The sequence below is a fragment of the Argopecten irradians genome, chromosome 13 (assembly GCF_041381155.1).
Source record: "Argopecten irradians isolate NY chromosome 13, Ai_NY, whole genome shotgun sequence".
NCBI classification, from domain to species: Eukaryota; Metazoa; Mollusca; class Bivalvia; order Pectinida; family Pectinidae; genus Argopecten; species Argopecten irradians.
The window spans coordinates 34115895-34129834 of NC_091146.1; the positions used below are offsets into that span (position 1 = coordinate 34115895).

The following is a 13940-nucleotide window of genomic DNA, read 5'->3' on the forward strand; positions in this document are numbered from 1 at the left end:
ATAGAATCATTCCCTACCTAGAGGGTGTGACATGATAATAGAATCATTCCCTACCTAGAGGGTGTGACATGATAATAGAATCATTCCCTACCTAGAGGGTGTGACATGATAATAGAATCATTCCCTACCTAGAGGGTGTGACATGATAATAGAATCATTCCCTACCTAGAGGGTGTGACATGATAATAGAATCATTCCCTACCTAGAGGGTGTGACATGATAATTATATATAGAATCATTCCCTACCTAGAGGGTGTGACATGATAATAGAATCATTCCCTACCTAGAGGGTGTGACATGATAATAGAATCATTCCCTACCTAGAGGGTGTGACATGATAATAGAATCATTCCCTACCTAGAGGGTGTGACATGATAATAGAATCATTCCCTACCTAGAGGGTGTGACATGATAATAGAATCATTCCCTACCTAGAGGGTGTGACATGATAATAGAATCATTCCCTACCTAGAGGGTGTGACAGGATAATAGAATCATACCCTACCTAGAGGGTGTGACATGATAATAGAATCATTCCCTACCTAGAGGGTGTGACATGATAATAGAATCATTCCCTACCTAGAGGGTGTGACATGATAATAGAATCATTCCCTACCTAGAGGGTGTGACATGATAATAGAATCATTCCCTACCTAGAGGGTGTGACATGATAATAGAATCATTCCCTACCTAGAGGGTGTGACATGATAATAGAATCATTCCCTACCTAGAGGGTGTGACAGGATAATAGAATCATTCCCTACCTAGAGGGTGTGACATGATAATAGAATCATTCCCTACCTAGAGGGTGTGACATGATAATAGAATCATTCCCTACCCAGAAGGGTGTGACAACGAAATCACAACCTGAGGGGTAGTTCATGATAGTCCAACCCGAGGCTTGCCCAGGACTGGATATTCATGATTCCCCCGAGAGTTTTTATAAATAGAATCATTCCCTACCTAGAGGGTGTGTGATAATAGAATCATTCCCTACCTAGAGGGTGTGACATGATAATAGAATCATTCCCTACCTAGAGGGTGTGACATGATAATAGAATCATTCCCTACCCAGAAGGGTGTGACAACGAAATCACAACCTGAGGGGTAGTTCATGATAGTCCAACCCGAGGCTTGCCCAGGACTGGATATTCATGATTCCCCCGAGAGTTTTTATAAATAGAATCATTCCCTACCTAGAGTGAATGACATCAAAATCACAACCCAAGGGATAATTCATCAACATCCAACAGGAGGCTTGACCAGGGTTGGACATTCATGAATTCCGCCGAGAGTTTTTATTTTTTCGTCATACCCACGTGGGTAGGGAATGATCCTTTTTCTCCAATAAACAAAAACAAAAAACAAATAGAAACAATAGTTCTACAAAAACGTTATCGGGTACCATGTGGCACCCGTATTCCCTTTATTTATCGATCCTACCAGAAATCTGATTTTTTTTATCAAAGGGAGGTAACTCTTTGACTTGATATTTTTAGGGACCCACTGAAGGACCATCCTGATGTCCATCCCGAGCCGATCTTTGGACCGTCCATCAATTTCGCTGGTCAGCCTGCTCGCTGGACTGGTGATCGGTACAGTTTCCAGGATCAGGAATAGAGGCCCGTGTGACATTCGAGGCGTACGCCAAAGATAGGGTGACTTCATATCTGTACATCATTAATGACGGCACAACAGCTATCTACTATGACTGGAAGGTATTATAATAATTGTTGAATTTATTTTCAGTCATAAATAGCATAAACCATATTCGACCCAATAAATGCCCACCTCTCTCTCCTTCCCCTCCTCCACTTACCCCCACTCCCTCTCTGTCTTCCCACTCCCCCTCTCTCTTCCTACTCCTCTCTCTTCCCACTCCCTCTCTCTCTTTCCACTCTCCCTCTCTCTTCACACTCCCCCTCACTCTCTTTTCCCACTCCCCATCTCTCTTCCCACTCTATCTCTGTCTTTCCACTCCGCCTCTATCTTCCCACTCCCCCCCTCTCCTCCCACTCCTTCTCTCTCTTCCCACTCTCCCTTTCTCTTCCTATTCCCCCTCTTTCTCTTAATTCCAACTCCCCCTCTCTCTTCCCACTCCCCCCTCTCTCTTCCCACTCCTTCTTTCTCCTCCCACTCCTCCTCTCTGTTCCCACTCCCCCCTCTCTCTTCCCACTCCCCTCTCTCTTCCCACTCCCCCTTTCTTTTCCCTCTCTCTCGCCACTATCCCTCTCTCTTCCACTCCCACTCTCTCTTCCCACTCCCCTCTTTCTTCCCACTTCCCCTCTATCTTCCCACTTCTCCTCTCTCTTCCCACTCCCCAAAATATGACATAAACATGTGATGTATAATATGTTTATAGGATGTAACATGTTAAAGGGAGATAATTTTAATGATAATAGAGACAAATAACACAAATACATGTGATGTATGATATGTTTATAGGATGTAACATGTTAAAGGGAGATAATTTTAATGATAATAGAGACAAATAACACAAATACATGTGATGTATGATATGTTTATAGGATGTAACATGTTAAAGGGAGATAATTTTAATGATAATAGAGACAAATAACACAAATACATGTGATGTATGATATGTTTATAGGATGTAACATGTTAAAGGGAGATAATTTTAATGATAATAGAGACAAATAACACAAATACATGTGATGTATGATATTTTATAGGATGTAACGTGTTAAAGGGAGATAATTTTAATGATAATAGAGACAAATAACACAAATACGTGTGATGTATGATATGTTTATAGGATGTAACATGTAAGGGAGATTTAAATATAAATAACAAATGATGTAACATGTTAAACTGGGAGATAATTTTAATGTAATAGAGATGATATGTTTATAGAGAGAAATAAACACAAATACATGTGATGTATGATATGTTTATAGGATGTAACATGTTAAGGAGATATTTAATGATAATAGAGACAAATACACAAATACATGGATGTATGATATGTTTATAGGATGTAACTGTTAAAGGGAGATATTTTAATGATAATAGAGACAAATAACACAAATAGTGTGATGATGTATGATAATTTATAGGATGTAAATGTTTAAGGGTTAAAGGGAGATAATTTTAATGATAATAGAGACAAATAACACAAATACGTGTGATGTATGATATGTTTATAGGATGTAACATGTTAAAGGGAGATAATTTTAATGATAATAGAGACAAATAACACAAATACATGTGATGTATGATATGTTTATAGGATGTAACATGTTAAAGGGAGATAATTTTAATACAAATACATGTGATGTATGATATGTTTATAGGATGTAACATGTTAAAGGGAGATAATTTTAATGATAATAGAGACAAATAACACAAATACATGTGATGTATGATATGTTTATAGGATGTAACGTGTTAAAGGGACAATTCAGTCTAAGAGTACATTAAAATTTGCATATATACCGGAAACAAACCAGTTCTAATAGAAATTATCTGATTAGTTGGTTTTACTGTGATATGCCAGAAAAGCCCACTGTTGTGAAATGTATGTGAAATGTTCATGTGTGTAACATGTTAAAGGGAGTTAATTTTCACTGAAAGATTATCAAAGATATGGTCTAACAAAGAAATTGGATCAACACTGTTTGGGTAAACAGATTCAATTCTAGCTAGGCTTGTTTTGGTATGTGAAAAAAAAAATCAGTATAATAAACAATTTATTGCCCAGGCAATAGGGAGACATGACTATTTATTTACCCACAGCAGGTCATAAATGGGTAAACAAATCATCATGTCTGCCTACTGCCAGGTCAATAAATGTATAATGTAGATCTATCCTAAATGGATCTTTTAGTTTGATACATATTTATTCAAAATGTCCATTGTAAGAAATCAGAATTGATTCACTGTTTTAATTTTATTGTCTTTGCAGAAAGTACCCAAGGATAACCCTTTTGACCTGGTTCATCAGAACGTACAGAGATTTTATTTCAACAACAGCAGTGGTAGGTTTAATTCTTGTTAAATTTGTGACATGTATATACGAATGGTTTCTAGATAACAGTTACAGTAGAGGTAGGTTTGATTCTGGTTAAATTTGTGATATGTATATATGAATAGTTTCTAGATAACAGTTACAACAGTAGTGGTAGGTTTAATTCTGGTTAAATTTGTGATATGTATATATGAATGGTTTCTAGAGAACAGTTACAACAGTAGTGGTTGGTTTAATTCTGGTTAAATTTGTGATCCATATGAATGGTTCCTAGATAACAGTTACAACAGTAGTGGTAGGTTTAATTCTAACTAAATTTGTGATATATGTATATAAGAATGGTTTGTAGATAACAGTTACAGTAGCCTTAAAATCTTATTAAAATACATAAAGGATCTGACAACATCCCATTAGGGGTCATTCAGGTGACCTTTTCGAATACTACCTCTCAATTTCTTAAGTAGTAGACATCAGACTTATCTTCCCTTGCATATAGGTATTGATTGTTTTGTCATGATTTGATGAATGTAACGCAATATTTTTACCGGAAAATGACTTATTTTTGGCTCATAAAGTAAAGACATTACAATTTATATTACCTACAAGGGAGATAACTCTCAAATATTCATAAACAGAATATTTTAATACCAGGCAGTTACAAACACTTGTTTTTGATGTTCATAATTGACACCGGAAAAAAAACAGTCTTCTAACATTGCCTCACTCCTCAAAACGTTTACCAAACAGTTGTTTAAGATTTGGCATGTAGCCATGAAATTATTCACCCCTAAAGACACATTTAGACTCTTCTAAATAAAAAAAAGTCCAGTCCATTATGAAATTTCAGGGGTGAAAGTGTTCGGTTGTACATTATCTTTTTTGCTAATATCTTCCCAGTGTTCAATATTGCTATTACTAAACACCATCAGTTATTTGTGATTTGTGATTACCCAAATCCAGAAAAGTTTTTTTTTTCCTTTGACAGGTGTGATTTTGCCAGGTGAGACGATGAAGTTCCCGTTTGTATTTAAATCCCCTAGTGCTGGGGTGTTTCATGAACAGTGGAGGTTTGAGACGCGTCCGACCCTCTGTGGAGGGGCCGTTCTCATCGTTACCCTCCGCCGCATTGCTCTTCAGGAAGATAAATTCCTCAAAGAACGCGAGGAACTTGAGGTAAGATTTTGAAAATAAATGCCCAATTATCTTTCCGAAACAAACATTAAAAGTTTCTTAAAACAATAATCTTTTCAATGAAATAAGATGAGGTTACAACGCTGAACAAATGTAATATATTCCCTTAATAATCAATGTTAACATTGAAGATTCATTTCGCTGTTTTGCCACCTGGTGCGGTGATAGTCAAATAACACTCGGTAATTAGGAGGACGCGGGGAAACATCAGACAACCGGTCAGAAAGAGTGGGGCCCAATAGGGGAATTAGAGGTAAATATTCAAATTTCTTCAGAAAAGAAACAATGAACCTGTATTCAGAACAGTACTTGGCATTACAAACCAGGTGAGCGATACAGGCCCTCTGGCTAGCATCAATAACTAGCATTATGATATTGACTGAACAAGTCAAATTATAAGGTAAAAACTTTAAAAAAAAATTATATGTTGATATTTTAGCTAGACTTGCAGCAGATACAAGCAGAGCAGATGGTTAGGCAGGTAATGTTTGATATCATCAGTGGTATAAACACTCCCGACCGCCCAAGTTCTCCCGTCGACAACTACATCACTGAAGAGGAGATATTCGCCCATAACAACCCGAAAGTAAGTTGCTTGAGGTAAAAGGAAATATTTGCCCGAAGTTACTCTACAACTTTAGCCTAGTCCAGGGTTTGATAATTAATATTTTATCTTACAGCTACATTACAATTTAGCCTAGTCCAGGGTTTGATAATTAATATTTTATCTTACAGCTACATTACAATTTAGCCTAGTCCAGGGTTTGATAATTAATATTTTTTTCTTACAGCTACATTACAATTTAGCCTAGTCCAGGGTTTGATAATTAATATTTTATCTTACAGCTACATTACAATTTAGCCTAGTCCAGGGTTTGATAATTAATATTTTATCTTACAGCTACATTACAATTTAGCCTAGTCCAGGGTTTGATAATTAATATTTTATCTTACAGCTACATTACAATTTAGCCTAGTCCAGGGTTTGATAATTAATATTTTATCTCTTACAGCTACATTAAAATTTAGCCTAGTCCAGGGTTTGATAATTAATATTTTATCTTACAGCTACATTACAATTTAGCCTAGTCCAGGGTTTGATAATTAATATTTTATCTTACAGCTACATTACAATTTAGCCTAGTCCAGGGTTTGTTTAATGTTTTTTTTCTTACAGCTAGAGAACATTAGCTACTTTTACATTCTAGCAATTGTAGACTATATTAGTCATTCAGTTCGACAATATATAATGTTAAACATTTTGGCGGGAATTTCGCAAAGATCAAAGGAATGTTTAAAATGGCATACAGCATTAACCGGAAGTGCTACCGAAAAATAAAAGATACCAAATTCATCAGAATGACATTCTGCATCGATATGTAAAAAGAAATTTCGCAAAATCAAAAAAATAAAAATTCGTGAACTTTGACCCCATAGCGAGCTTTTTTATTTGACCTTTGACCTAATTGCTTTGATTGAATAAAAGTTAGTCTATTATATGATCTACATAAAACATCAAAAACATTTGTTGTATCTTAAAGGATTTTTGAGTTATGGCTGTTTTAAACTTTTTAGGTATGACGTCATGGCGGCCATCTTGGATTTTTGACCTACTTAAAAATGTTGCGGTCACCTCTTCAACTCATGCCATACAATATAACAATAAAGCCATTGGCATACCTCTTACCATTTTGAAGATCTTTTGGACACAAAATAAGTGTAGAAGAATAATAATAACTAGAAATTGTCATAGACAATTTGGCGGGCTTTTCACTATATTTAGTTTACAATACCGTCATTGCCAGGTAAGTTAAGAACTAGGTAATGCATGGGTTTTGAAGTTGTAACCAATAAATGACCTTGACTTTCAGCCCCGAATAAAAATGTTTTAGTGAAGATCTACATGAAGTTTGATCAGCCGAAGAGAACTCTCATCTTAATCCAATTCATATTTCCAAATTCGTTTGAGCAAATGATAACGTGATCGAATGCGCCTTAACGTCATCTGACTTGCGGTGTTGTTAAGTATATATACCCCGGTATGTATATTTAAACTCTGGACCCCTGTAACCTTGAACGTATGAAGACTCTTGTCATTTTGGTTATTGTTGAGTCATTTCTACTTGCTTACCAACATATGAACAAGGGTAATCACTTATAAAGAAATATACTGTTACATAGGTTTTTAGGGGGAGTTATCTTTCTTTGCGCAGATTAAGTTTGATCAGCCGAAGAGAACTCTCATCTTAATCCAATTAATATTTCCAAATTCGTTCGAGCAAATGATAACGAGATCGAATGCGCCTTAATGTCATCTGACTTGCGGTGTTGTTAAGTATATATATCCCGGTATGTATATTTAAACTCTGGACCCCTGTGACCTTGAACGTATGAAGACTCTTGTCATTTTGGTTATTGTTGAGTCATTTAAAGATTTGAACATATATGACTCATGTGACCTTGAATATGGGTCAAGGTCATTCCTAGTATCTGACTTTATAGTCCATCCCCTGGACATCTTATATATGAAATATGAAGATCCTAGACCTTACAGAACTTCAGGAGAAAAGTTTTCAAGTTTATTGTTAAAAACAGGACCTTTAACATTTGACCCTTACCGAAAACCTGAAGTTGCCATTTTTTGTAATAACATGTAGAGAGAAAAAGTTTACGCTTAAGATTATCTGCAAAAAATATTATTGGATGAAATCTGTGAAAAGAACTGTTAGTGAGTTATAAGCATTTTTAAATTTTAAGATATGACGTCATAGCGGCCATTTTGTTTTTTTGATGAAGATGAAAATCATATTAAACGTTAGAGAACATTAGAGGGGTCTTTTCTATAGCAATTGCAGACTATATTATTCATTCAGTTCGACAATATATAATGTTAAACATTTTGGCGGGAAATTAGCAAAGATCAAAGGATTGTTCAAAATGGCGTACAGCATTAACTGGAAGTGCTACCGAAAAATAAAAGACACCAAGTTCATCAGAATGACATTCTGCATCGATATGTAAAAAGAAATTTCGCAAAATCAAAAAAATAAAAATTCGTGAACTTTGACCTCATAGCGAACTTTTTAGTTTGACCTTTGACCTAATTGCTGTTATTGTATAAAAGTTAGTCTTTTATACGATCTACATAAAACATCAAATATATTTGCTGTATCTTAAACGGTTATTGAGTTATGGCTGTTTTAAACTTTTTAGGTATGACGTCATGGCGGCCATCTTGGATTTTTGACCTACTTAAAAATGTTGCGGTCATCTCTTCAACTCATGCCAAACAATATGACAATAAGGCCACTGGCATACCTCTTACCATTTTGAAGATCTTTTGGACACAAAAAAAGTGTAGAAGAATAATAATAATAATAATAAAAAACAGAACAAAAATCAAAGTACTGAAAGTACTGCTGCGGTAAAACTTCTGGATGATAGGAGTTGATTCGAGTGTTAAAGATTGATAAGTCAATGGTTATATTATCAGTATAACTGCAAATTGGAAAACGATCCAAAGAAAACAGGACTTAAACTAAGGCTGAAAAACTAATACAAATAATTGTTTTTTATTTGGTCGTAATAATTTATCACATTGATTTATTTTCTCACATTTTGTACAGGTCCAGTTATTCTAAATACACATAATGCATTTCAGTGCAGAACCTTCAATCAAAGAGGAAGTATTTATGTTGTCAAGTTTATATAAAGAAAAGTTTCAGCATTATGGTGACTTGTAATGTCAAATTAAATTGATTTTTTTTTTGTTAAAAACTAAACAGGCATTCTTCAGATATCAAGAAAAAACTTACTGGTTATATTATATAAAATCTCATATAATGTTTAAGCGATACCGTACACGTATTTGACCTTTAATGACTAATATGAATGACATCAAGGATTTCCTTTTTAACAAAAATGTATCTAGCAAGTTTAAGAACACCATACTATCTATAAGTACAAAATTTAATGGTTGTCAGACCGTGTAACATATATAACTAACGTATATTGTCATAAAGGATGACTTTCATGCTTCATAACTTCACGAATACTACTTTGGCAACATATCAGGGAGAAAGAGGGGAAAGAGAGGGAAAGAGAGAAAAAAAAATCTCTGTCAGCTATCAGCTGTTTACCGGTATATGCTTTATCAAGTTTCAAGTACATGAATGTATATATATTAACTAAAGAACTAAATAACCTGAGTTAATTAACTAAACGACATGTAAATGGCACGAAGGATGTTTTTTTGTCAAAACATGTTAATATTTTTTCTCTATGTCTATCAAGTTTGTAGTACATTACAACATATATTCTAACAAACGGTAACGGCACGAGTTACCTAAATGACAGATATTGTCATCAGTGTCCTTTTCTAACTACAATTTGTAAATATCTTCTTATTAAACATTATGGAAAGTTGTTCAGCAAAATTTGGAGCAAGGATAGGTCCAAAATTCGGATCGCAAATTCACTCAGAAATTTTACTTTGACATGATAATTTACTTTGAAATATGAATATTGGTAGAAAAACTGTTCTTATAAGGCTTGGTTCAAGAAAAACATAATTGTAGTATATGAATTAATGAAGGATAGTGACACGCTTACTTTTTACTGTTTTGATGAATTGATACAAATCTATCAGATTAGTACTAATTTTGTGGAATATCACGGTTTTAGTATCTGCTATCAGAGAATACCTGAATTAGGCTGACTCTGAAATATGTCAAATTTGTTTCCTACTTACATTAAATATTTCATATTGATCTGTACAATGTAATGAAAAAATAACATACTCCTACCGGGAGGAGAAGATGGGAAGACTTAATTAGTTCAGTCGAATCATTTGAAATGGGTTGATATTTCTAAAATTTCCTTTACAGTAACGAAAATTATAAGCTTCAGTGGTTTCAATATATATTATAGCAGATTCACTCAGCAATTTTACTTTGACATGATAATCTACTCTGAAAAAACATTGTGTTACAAATTATATAAGTACATTTGCCTAGTACAGAATAGTACGTACATGTATTACAATTTCATTTATATTTTAAACACCTCCGAATTTTCATTTCATTTGCATAAGCAACCAAACGATAAGATTTCGTTATAAAATGACACTTAATCCTCTAAACAATAGAACAGCCAACTCTAGATCACTGCTTATTGTTTTGATATTTTCCAAAAGAATTTATGATTTGTCCTTCCTTATATGTACATATTTTCTACTTGTCAAATTTTTGAAATTGATATTTATATATTATGTTTCTCTATACAATGTATTTGTCAAAGAGAACTAATAAAGAAACTTGATGTGGTCATGATCAATGTATCACACCTTCACGCTTGGCTGCACACTGCTACAGATACGAAGAGATGTATATATGGGGTGGTTATCTATCCTTTAATCTTTGAAATATTTTTCTCGAAAACCCAGCTCCCTACCGCTCCGAACCGCTGTAAATGAAAATGTGTATGAGCAAGGGACGTCAGAAACATTATATAACATGTGTTGAGAATATGTATAACAGTATTTACATTAAAACCTATCTATTAAAACCACCCAGTGGTCCGAGTAAAAGTGGTCTTAATAGCGAGGTGGTCTTAATTCTGAGGTGGACCAGGTTTCTTCTATGATCATGACGATCAAGAACAGAAACTCTGTATCCTAGCTGACCGGTACATAATATATGTACTGTATTTTTGTTTCAAAATTGAAATTTTATGAAAAATGCAATATACATGTATATATAAATGTATATTATATATATATATATATTTTATTTTTTTGTTCAATTTTTTGCATTTAACACATTTACAAATACATGGGACATCAACATAAACTTGACATGACATATACATTACATTTATATAAAAAACATAAGAAACATAACATAGCATGCTGAGTATGTACATGTACGTGTGGGGAAAAAACCAGTTTGATATATTTTGGTTAAGATAAATTTGCAAATTACTATATTTGATCAATTAGTTTTGTCGGCCATTAGAATCTTAATCATATCATATTTTAATGCATGCGTATCTAATCAAAACCAATAATTTACAAAAATTTTTAAAGATTGATAAATTAGGGACATATAATGACTATACCATTTATTTCTAGAGCATAGACATATTTTTTAATTAAATTAAGTTAATGGTGTGTGCTTACTTAAATCTTAAACTGAATTTCACTGAAGTAATTGTTGACAATCTAAATGAAAATACTTTTTCTAGACATTACTTTCTATTATGTTTTAATTATAATTCAAATACATATCGTTAGTTTAATCAGAAATTTAGATAGTTATTAAATTATCTATGTCTCTGGTTTAATTATCACATAGTATCACCTGAGGTAAATGAGAATCTATGTGTTTTAAAATTGGTATTGATCTGTGTAAATTATTATTAATATTTACGTAAATCGATTTTAATTACCCCGCCATGTGCAATGATTGGTCAAATAATAACTTACGATCACAATCGGTAAAGTGTTTGAAAGACTACTGTGCAATAGTCAAGCGTACTTTTAACTAATGCAAAACACCGATTGTTTACCGCAACAAAATAGATGACACATCTATTGAAATGAGATGATTGGCCTACGGTACTTCATAAATATCTGAAATAAGATCAATATATCTCATACATTAAAGAATTTTAATTCCATTGGCGTTACACGTATGAGAAAGAACTGCCTAAATCGTTCGATCTCACCACCAGAGCTATCGAAAGAACGTTGCATTACTTGTGGTTTCGATCACGTCAACTGCCAGTCACAAGTATGCAAATGATGGCGATTAACACTCTCCTAGTACAGGTAGATAATCTGATAATTAGGTCGACGGAAACAAAAGACTGACTGATGTACCTGCGGGTAGTTGTTCACGGGTTGCTGCGTGCGGGAAGGTGAGGCACAGCGAGGTGTGAAGTCACATGTGCCTGTGGTCATAATCAAATGGTCAATTAGTGTTAATTTAGTGGTCGTTGGGACTATTAAAATTGGTCGTAAAACGGAATAGCGGTGTGATTGTATTTCTGAAGAGAAAAAAAAATCGGAACTGAAAATAAGTGGCCGTAATAGTGGGATGTTCGTAATTTAGTGTATATGCTATACATGTCTATGTTTGGAATAAACTTTTGGAAAATAAAAATAAAATAAAACAAAAATAAATATAAAGACAAAATAAAGAATATTTTCAAGCATGGTGAATTAAGAACAAATAAAAATATGAAATAAAAAAAAATAAAATTAACCTGCCGACGATAAGGGTTGAACCCGGGCCGTCAGCTTAGGAAGCTCAGGACTTACCACGACACCACTTGTACCTGTTGATTACCTCGGGAATATTATTAAGTTATTTATGAAATGCAGTTCACTATATTTTCTTATTTTCTTCGCAATCCACTTAAAATGATATTGATGCTGCTGAATAAGTTTACAGAATGATTATAAACTAGTTTATATTGTATCTGGGTGCAAATTACAACTACATATACCACAAATGTGTGGTTATTCAGTTTATTCTTCACAACACCAGCCGGGGGGGTAAAAAGCTAGTTCCGGAATTGCGATACCAATACTGGTAAAACCAAGTTTTACCGTAACAATAGGTCTTTTCACCACATGGTGAAAAGCCCTAATTAACTTACATTATATATAATAATAATAATAAAAATACTGTAAGAGATATCTTCATAATTCCAATTGTTCGGAAATCAGAACGATTTTTTAAGTGTTCCAGCAAAATTAATGTAGTGTAACTTACTTACTTTTGGAGAAAATCGCCTTTTTGTGTCCCTATTTCCCGGATGCAAATATTCACTGTTGCCATACTTGGAAGGTCTTTATCACTACGGTGTTTCCCGTTGAAAACAAGCGTTCTGACGCCCTTCGTGGGTTAAGTTCATTTTACGAATTTAAAGTCAACAAAAGAAGCGGAACAATATCAACAAACAATGCATTTTCAGCTCTTATATCGACATTAGTCGGGCACAGAACTCGATACCCGATATTAAGAATTTCCTGTAATAGTTACGATAGAAAAATATAACGGTATGAGTAAATAAATGTTAAATTTCTTTCGTTTGTTTCAATTTCTAAATTTGATGTCTTCATCCCGAACATTCCAGTGACGTCATTTTAGTAGGAGTGAATGAAACGGCAGTCAGTCCCGCCAAACAGTGACGTCACAATCATCGGAATGACGTCGCTTACATATTTCCCGCAGTAGTAAAAAGGGGTATATACACTCATTCGGTTTAGTGAATGCATGTTTTCTTGATCATCAAAGAAGCGTTTCGCTTTGAGCGAAATCGTGTAAATAACAGGCAATTTGCTTTCGTTTTGAATACCATCTTCTGTATGTATAATGAAAAAGTTGCAGGATAAACAGAATACACGGTCACTATCTAACAATACAAGTTTTACTTTGGTGTCGACAGGGAAAACCGAGATGACTTGGCAAAACTTCCTAATCTCATCTCATCGCACAAACGATAGCAGCATCGATATTAATCATAGCAAAATAAAAAAAGTCCAACGTTGGAAATATTGCACGTACATTCATTATTTACATAAACCAGTAATTAGAATAATCATTTATTTCATCTAGACTCAATAATTTACAAATCCCATACACCGCCCGCCTGCATGGAGACGTCCATGGCCTATCGCTACCCACGATGCTCTCGATCGTGGTCTTAATATTATGTAACTTTTCATACTCGATATTACAATATCCCATAATGC

The 13940-nt window shown here is 34.1% G+C and overlaps 1 protein-coding gene and 1 pseudogene across 1 annotated transcript in view; both read left to right on the forward strand.

The window, feature by feature from the left end:
* Positions 1-13940, forward strand: part of LOC138306379 (uncharacterized) — a 481793-nt gene that overhangs the window by 68321 nt on the left and 399532 nt on the right. The window lies entirely within an intron of this gene.
* Positions 1-13940, forward strand: part of LOC138306396 (MYCBP-associated protein-like) — a 453378-nt pseudogene that overhangs the window by 49702 nt on the left and 389736 nt on the right.